An 8,694-nucleotide genomic window follows, 5' to 3' on the forward strand; every position below is an offset into this window, starting at 1 on the left:
AACCACCATCAGCTCTTCAGGATTTTTTCTTTCTGATTTGAAAGTTGAAGGTCAAAAAAGAAAGGAAAGATGAGCCCCAAACAGTGGGTTCCCTTAGTGGGTGGAGAGTGGAAGCAAGGTTAAACTGAAGGGCAATCTCAGTTTTGCACAGTAATACTTTGATGTAGGTTTCACTCTTATGATGAAAATATAATCATTTATCAGTAGTGTGGAAAAGAAAGAAACTTCAGGCCCTGCACAACCTGGTGCAAGCTCAGCATTCCACCATCACTCATCTCACTCCTCTTCCTCATTACCCCAGCTGCAGCCTCAGGTGCTGAAAAGAGCTGGAAAGTTTCCTAGTTTAACAAACCAGCCTTAAATGTCAACTCCAGGCTTTGTAGAGACAGAAGGACTAGTGAACGCACTATGCGCCCTTTGTGATCACCCATGAATGTACTTACTTGGTTCCTGGAGACTTCAATGCCTCTGTGGGCACTCTTCCCAACTAGTTCCTCCTTCCTTCCTGCTCCTTCCTAATGTAGCGATCAGCAGAATTAGTTACATACTTAATTTATACAAGTTACTGGATGAAGCACAAGCTGGAATCAAGATTGCCGGGAGAAATATCAATAACCTCAGATAGGCAGATGACACCCTTATGGCAGAAAGTGAAGAACTAAAGAGCCTCTTGACGAAAGTGAAAGAGGAGAGGGAAAAAGTTGGCTTAAAACTCAACATTCAGAAAACTAAGATCATGGCATCTGGTCCCATCACTTCATGGCAAATAGATGGTGAAACAATGGAAACAATGACAGACTTTATTTTCTTGGGCTCCAAAATCACTGCAGATGGTGACTGCAGCCATGAAATTAAAAGATGTTTGCTCCTTGGAAGAAAAGTTATGACCAACCTAGACAGCATATTAAAAAGCAGAGACATCACTTTGCTGACAAAGGCCCGTCTAGTCAAAGCTATGGGTTTTCCAGTAGTCATGTATGGATGTGAGAGTTGGATTATAAAGAAAGCTGAGCGCCGAAGAATTGATGCTTTTGAACTGTGGTGTTGGAGAAGACTCTTGAGAGTCCCTTGGACTGCAAGGAGATCCAACCAGTCCATCCTAAAGGAAATCAGTCCTGAATATCCATTGAAAGGACTGATGCTGAAGCTGAAACTCCAATATTTTGGCCACTTGATGTGAAGAACTGACTCATTTGAAAAGACCCTGATGCTGGGAAAAATTGAAGGCAGGAGGAGAAGGAGACAACAGAGGATGAGATGGTTGGATGGCATCACCAACTCAATGGACATGAGTTTGAGTAAACTCTGGGAGTTGGCGATGGACAGGGAGGCCTGGCGTGCTGCAGCCCATGGGGTCACAAAGAGTAGGACACAACTGAGCAACTGAACTGAACTGAACTAGTCCAGATCATTCTGCAGCCATGCTTGCTCCTGTATTAATACAGGACTCTTATTCTTAAGCATGAATATTAAAAATTATCATTGAAGTCTGAACTATGTCACATAGCACTTTTTGCTAGAGATCCTCAGTTTCTTGACACCTCCCTAAATATCTCTGTTAGTTGCTCAGTCGTTTGTGACTCTTTGTAACCCCATGGACTATAGCCTGCCAGGCTCCTCTGTCCTGGGATCTCTAGGCAAGAATACTGGAGTGGGTTGCCATTCCCTTCTCCAGGGCACTAAATATCTTTGGAGATCTCTAAACACAATCTGGTCTTCTAGTTCTCCACTTAATTATGAAACTCAGCAATGGTCAAAAGACATCAGTTGAGTAAAGATATGAGGCAATCTCACAGAATCTAAATTGCAACTTACAAATTCTGAAGTGGAGATATTTTTTTAATGTTTTTAATGGAAAGTTTCAAGCAAGCAGAAAAGTAGAAAGACTGATTTAATACAACTCTATATACCAACACCTGAGCATCAATATTACCAACATATAGTCAGTCTTGTTTCATCTATAACCTTTATTCCTTCTCATGTATTATATAATTTCATCAGTAAATTGTAACTTTTTTCTAAAATCTTGTGATAAAAAACACATAAAATTTACAATGTTTACCATTTTAAGTGTACAGTTCAGTAGTGTTAAGTATATTCACATGGTTGTACAATAGATATCCAGAACTTTTTCATCTTACAAAACAAACTCTATACCCATTACACGATTCCTCACTTTTCCGTCATCAAAGCCCCAGCAACCATCAGTCTACTTTCTGTTAATATGAATTGACTGGTTTAGATAGCTTACAAAGGTGAAATTATAGAGTTTTGTATCCTTATTTCACTTAGCACAATGTTCTTAAGGTTCACCATGTTCTGACAGATGGGTCAGAATTTTCTTCCTTTTTAAGGCTAAATAATATTCTGTCATATGATATATATATTGCATTTTCTTCATCCATCTGTCCATGGACATTTGGATTGCTTCCACCTTAGTAACTATGAGTAGAGCTATTGTTAACACAGATGTACAAATATGTCTTTGAGATCCTGCTTTCTGTTCTTTTAGATATATACCCAGGAATGGGATTGCTGGATTCTATGGTAATTCTATTCTCAGTTTTTTAAAGAATCACCATACTGGTTTCCAGAGCTACTGAACCATTTTACATTCCCACTAATAAGCTCCTTTTTTTTTTGATTGGTTGATTTCACTTTCAAAGTTTTTTTTTTCTTCATTTTTTCAAGTTTTTATTTTGACATATTCCAACTTACAGAAAATTATAAATAATTCCCATGGCTTTTCACCATTCTCACCAGATTGCTTAAAGATAACATTTTATCACCTTGGCTTTATTCTTTTTTTTCTTCTCTTTCTCCTAAACTATTGGAGAGTAAGTTGCAGACACCATGACCCTTCATCCCTAAATATTTCACTTAATGTCTTCCTAAAAATGAGGACATTCATTTACATCACCACTATACAATTATCAAAATCAAATGTATTAATTTTGATATAATACCATTATCAAATTGACATAACTTACTCAGACTTCACCAAATGTCCCAACAATAGAGGGAAAGAAAATCCCAAATTGTGTGTTTAGGTATTCCACTCAGTTACCTTCTCTGATTTCCTTCAGTCTGGAACGGTTCCTCTCTTTCTCTGTCATGCAGATGATGTCTTGAAGGTTACTAGTCAGTTATTTTGTCCTTCAATTTGAGTTGTCTTTGTTTCCTCCTGGTTAGATTCAGTTTAAACATTTTTGGCAGGAATAATACGATTCAGGCATTAGAATGATAGTTGACAAATGCTAATCTTCTAGTTCCATTTCTATATACATTTATTAGTTGGCTTTCTACTATAGGGTGTTTGTTCTGTCTGCAAGACTCATAGATTCATTTGATCCAAGTGAATTGTATTAGTAGTGCTTTGCTATCATTATGTAATTTAGTGCTCAAATTGTCCAAGATTGGGTCAATAGGAGCCACTTTGAAGTGACTCCTGTGTTTCTGATGTGTGTGTGTGTGTCGTCAGTCATGTCCGACTATTTGCAAGCCCATTAGGCTCCTCTGTCCATGGGATATTCCCAGCAAGAATACAGGAGTGGGTTAACAGTTCCTCTTTCAGGAGATCTTCCCAACCCAGGAATTGAAACTGCATCTCCTATGTCTGCATCATTCTTTGAGCACTTTCTCATTTTCTGGCACAACAAAATATTTCAGGCTTAAGAATAAGTCATTTCTCCATCATCAAAAAGTCTATAAATAATAAATACTAGGGAGGGTGTGGGGAAAAGGAAACCCTCATACACTGTTGGTGGGGATACAAATTGGCATGGCCAGTATGAAGAAAAGTATGGAGGTTCCTTAAAAGAGCTAAAAATAGAGTTACCGTATGATCCAGCAATCCTACTCCTGGGCATATATCCAGAAAAGACAAAACTCTTAATTCAAAAAGATTTATGCACCCCAAGTTTCATAGCAGCAGTATTTACAACAGCTGAGACATGGAAACAACCCAAGTATCAACAGATGATTGATTTAAGAAGATGTGAGAGATATGTAATATAGATATATAATGAAATATTAGCCATAAAAAAGAATGAAATATTGTCATTTGTAGCAACATGGGTGGGCCTAGAGAATATCATACTAAGTGAAGTAAGTCAGACAGAGAAAGACAATAATTATATGATATCACATATATGTGGAATCTAACAAACAATACAAATGAATCTCTATACAAAACAGAAACAAACAGGCATAGAAAACAATTCTGTGGTTACCGAGGGGGAGGGGAGAAGAGGAAGGATAAATGTGTGGAAGAATAAATTAGAAGCATAGAATTAACAGAAATATACTATACATAAAATAGATACTCAACAAGGATTTACTGTGTAACACAGGGAATAATATTCAGTATCTTGTGATCATCTATAATGGAAAATAATCTGAAAAATATATGACTTCATTAACTTGCTGTATATCTGAAACTAACAGAATATTGTAAGTCAACGATACTTCAATTTAAAAAAGAAAGAAATGATGATGATTAATGTCATACATGTGTGAACTTAAGCTTTGGTGGCAGTTATTTTGCAATATTTGAAAGTATCAAATCAACTGGTTCTACACCTTAAACTTACTCAATGCTATATGTCCTTCATTTCTCAGTAAAGCTCACAGTGGAAAAAATAAACCATTTCTACAAGAACTTCTGGTACTTTTGAAAGGAAAGTGAAGAAACCAAGATTCATGTGCCAGGTGCTATCCTTTCTATGACGGCAGCTTTTCCTTCTTCTCCTTAGTCCTCATCTTCTTCTCCTTTGGGCTTCCCTGGGGGCTCAGACAATGAACAATCTGCCTGCAACACGGGAAACTTGGGTTTCATCCCTGGGTTGGGAAGACCCCCTGGAGAAGGGAACAGCTACTCACTCCAGTATTCTGGCCTGGAGAATTCCATGGACAGAGGAGCCTGGCAGGATACAGTCCATGGGGTCGCAAAGAGTCAGACACGACTGAGTGACTTTTGTTTTCGCCTTTACATAACTACAAAATTATTATAATATCAAAAATTTCTCCTCCAAATTCCATAATGTCATCCATCATAGTATTCAGATTTTCCTAGGTGGTTGCCATAAATATCTTTCTATTGTATGTTTGCTTACATAGGATCCAAACGAGGTCAAAACATTGCACTTGATTGACATAACTCCTAAGTTCCTTAAAAAATGTTTTTATTATGGACAATTTCAATTATATACAAATGTAGAGATAACAAAATTAATATAATAATGTATAATACAATAATAAAATTATAATAAATCTCAATGTGCCCATCAGCCAGCTTCAATAATTATCGATATTTGGCCAAACTTGTTTCATCTATATCCCCATCACTGCCCCATGCTTTAATTCTTTTAAAGCAGATTCCACATACCATATAAATTCATCCCTAAATAGATGAATAAAATTCATCTAAAATGGAAGAATTTCTTATATCTTCTTAATATAATCACAATATAATTATCATAGATAAAAATTAAAACTATTATTAATAATATCAGCAAATATTCAGTAAGTATCCAAATTTTCATAATTGTCTTATTCTTTTCAGTTGGTTTGTTAGAATCAGGATCTAAACAATTCTCTGTATTATATTCATGTCTTTAAGTCTTTGAAAAATCAGCTTTATATGGTAAATTTTATAATCAATAAAGTATGTCCATTTTAAGTGTACAGTTCCATGAGTTCTAATAAATGTGTATACCTGTGTGACTGTCAGCACCAAAATATGAAGCCTATCCATTACCCTGAACAGTTCTCTTATGCTCCTTCTCAGTCAACTCCAGTGACTGCCTACAACCCTCAGCCCCAAGCAAGCACTGCCTTCTGTTACTACAGATTGCTTTCTGTTATATACTCTGTAATACATATATAACATAAATTGTGTATCTTTCCAGGTCTCTCCCAGGTGGCTCAGTGGTAAAGAATGCACCTACCAATGCAGGAGATGCAGGTTTGATCCCTGGGTTGGGAAGAGCCTCTGGAGGAGGAAATGGCTACCCACTACAGTATTCTTGCCTGAAAAATTCCATGGGTAGAGGAGCCTGGTGGGCTACAGTCCATGAGATCACAAAGAGTCAGACATGACTGAGCACGCACGCACATGTATTTTTTCATCTGTCGATGGTCATTAGAGTTGTTTTCCAAGTTTTTGCTATAATGCAAAAGCTACAATCTTTGGACATATTTTCATTCCTCTTGAGTAAACATCTAGGAACAGAGTTACTGGGTTGTAGGAAAGTGTATGTTTTAGTTTATAAGGAAAAGCTAAATTATTTTCAGAGTGGTTGTACCATTTCACATCCCACCAGTAAATTATGAGAGTTCCTGTTGTTCCACATCCCCAGCAACACTTGGTCTTGTTCATTTCAGCCTTTCTGTTGTGTGCAGTGGTATGTCATTATGGTTTTCATATGTATTTTCCTGACAAATAATAATGTTGCTCATTTTAATGTACTTATTAGCCATTTGTGTATCTTCTCTTGTGAAGTATCTGTTCAAATCTTTTGTCCATTTTATTATTAGATTATTTTCTTATTGTTGAATGATGAGTTCTTTATGTTTACTCTAAATTCAAGTCCTTCAGTAGATATGGGACTTCCCTGTAGCTCATACAGTAAAGAATCTGCCTTCAACTCAGGAAACCCAGGTTCAATTCCTGGGTTGGGAAGATCCTCTGGAGAAGGGAATGGCAACCCACTCCAGTGTTCTTGCCTGGAGAATCCCATGGACAGAGGAGTCTGGTGGGCTACAATCCATGGGGTTGCAAAGAGCCAGACATGACTGAGCGACTAACACTACTACTCAACAGATATATGTGCTGTGAATATTTTCCCATCGCCGTTTCATTTTTGTAACTGTGTCTTTTAAAAAACATAACTTTTTAATTTTTATGAAGTTCAATTTAGCAATTTTTTTCTTTTATGGTTCATGCCTCTTGTGACCTATTTTTAAAATCTTTGCCCTACATCAAGGTAGCAGTTTTTCTTCTGTCTTCTTCCTGAAGTTTTATAGTTTTATCTTTTATTCTTAGGTCAGTCTGTGATCCATTCCAAGGTAATTTTTATGTAAGGAGTCTGATAAGAATTAAGCTGAATTTTTTCCATATGACGTACAACTGCTCCAGTTTCATCTGTTGGAAAGATTATATGCTCTACCCCCTACTGAAGTACTTTGATTCTTTGTTGAACATAAACGTATCATACATATGTGAGCCTATTTCTTGATTCTTTATTTTGTTCCACCTTAGTTCCACCACCAGCAATGGAACGTGTGCCCTGTGCAGTGGAAGCTCAAAGTACTAACCACTAGACTCCCAGGGAATTCCCCAAACCTTTCTTAATTTCTAATGTAAACATTTAATGCTATAAATTTCCTTCTAAGCACTACTTTGGCTGCATTTTATCAATTTTGACATAATTTTAATTTAATTCAAATAGTTTCCAATTTCTCTCATGAGTTTTGCCATTAACTTATCAGTCATTTAGATGTATACTATTTAATTTGCAAATATTTGGAGGGTTATACAGTGAATATATTCTATATGATTTCAATAATTTGAAACTATGAGGCTTATTTCATGATACACACAGTCTGTCATGAGTTCTTAAAAATATACATATATTCTACAGTTCTTAAAAAAATAAATATATAGTCTAAACTCTATACTCTAGAGTGATGTATTTTATGTCAATTAAGTCAAGTTAATGGATAGTGTCACTTGTCTTTTACATGCATACTGCTTTACTTTATACTTGTTCAGTTGATTACTGAGAGAGAAGTGTTCAAATCTCCAGCTGCAGTTATGGGTTTGTCTTTGTTGTCTTTTACTTCTATCAGTTTTTGCCTCTCATCATCTTGAGGCTTTTATTATTTTTAAGTGCATACACATTTTGGATTGTAAGATCTCCTGATGAATTTAAGCCTTTACCATGATGATATAATCCTTTTTATCCTTGATAATGCTCCCTGTTTTGAAATCTATTTTGTTCAATCTTATAGGCATTTCAGCTTTCTCATGACATTATCTTTTCTCATCCTTTCCTGTAAACCTTCTTTACATTTAAAGTGATTTTTTTATTGAAAGCTTATAGTTGAGTCTGGCTTTTATCTGAAAATAATTATTTATTATTTATTTTTGACTGCACTAGATCTTCTTTGTGTGTGGAGAGCAGGGGCTTCTCTCTCATTTCAATGCATGAGCTTCTCATTGCGGTGGCTTCTCTTGTTGCAGAGCACAGGCTCTAGAGTTTGGGTCAGTAGCTGTGGCTCCTGGCCTACAAAGCACAGGCTCAATAGTTGTAGCTCACAGGCTTAGTTGCTCCGTGACATGTGGGATCTTCCCAGATCAGGAACTGATCCTGTATCTCCTGCATTGGCAGACTGATTCTTTACCACTGAGCCACCAAGGAAGCCTGAGTCTTGCTTTTTAAATCCAGTTTGACATGCTCTGCTTTTTAATTGCAATGTTGAAACATTTACATTTAATATAATTCTTAATCTGACTGGATTTAGACTTTGCTATTGTATTTATCTCCTCCCTCCTACTCTGTGGTCTTTGTTTCTTTTTATTGCCTGAAAATTTTTTGGGATTCAATTTTATCGCCATTATTTGTTTATTAATTAGGTCTCTTTGTGTATGTTTTTGGTTGTCATTTGCTCATTTGTTTGTGATAGCTGTAG

The sequence above is a fragment of the Giraffa tippelskirchi genome, chromosome 6, assembly GCF_054371585.1.
Source record: "Giraffa tippelskirchi isolate mGirTip1 chromosome 6, T2T-mGirTip1v1.2.pri, whole genome shotgun sequence".
Classification (NCBI taxonomy): domain Eukaryota; kingdom Metazoa; phylum Chordata; class Mammalia; order Artiodactyla; family Giraffidae; genus Giraffa; species Giraffa tippelskirchi.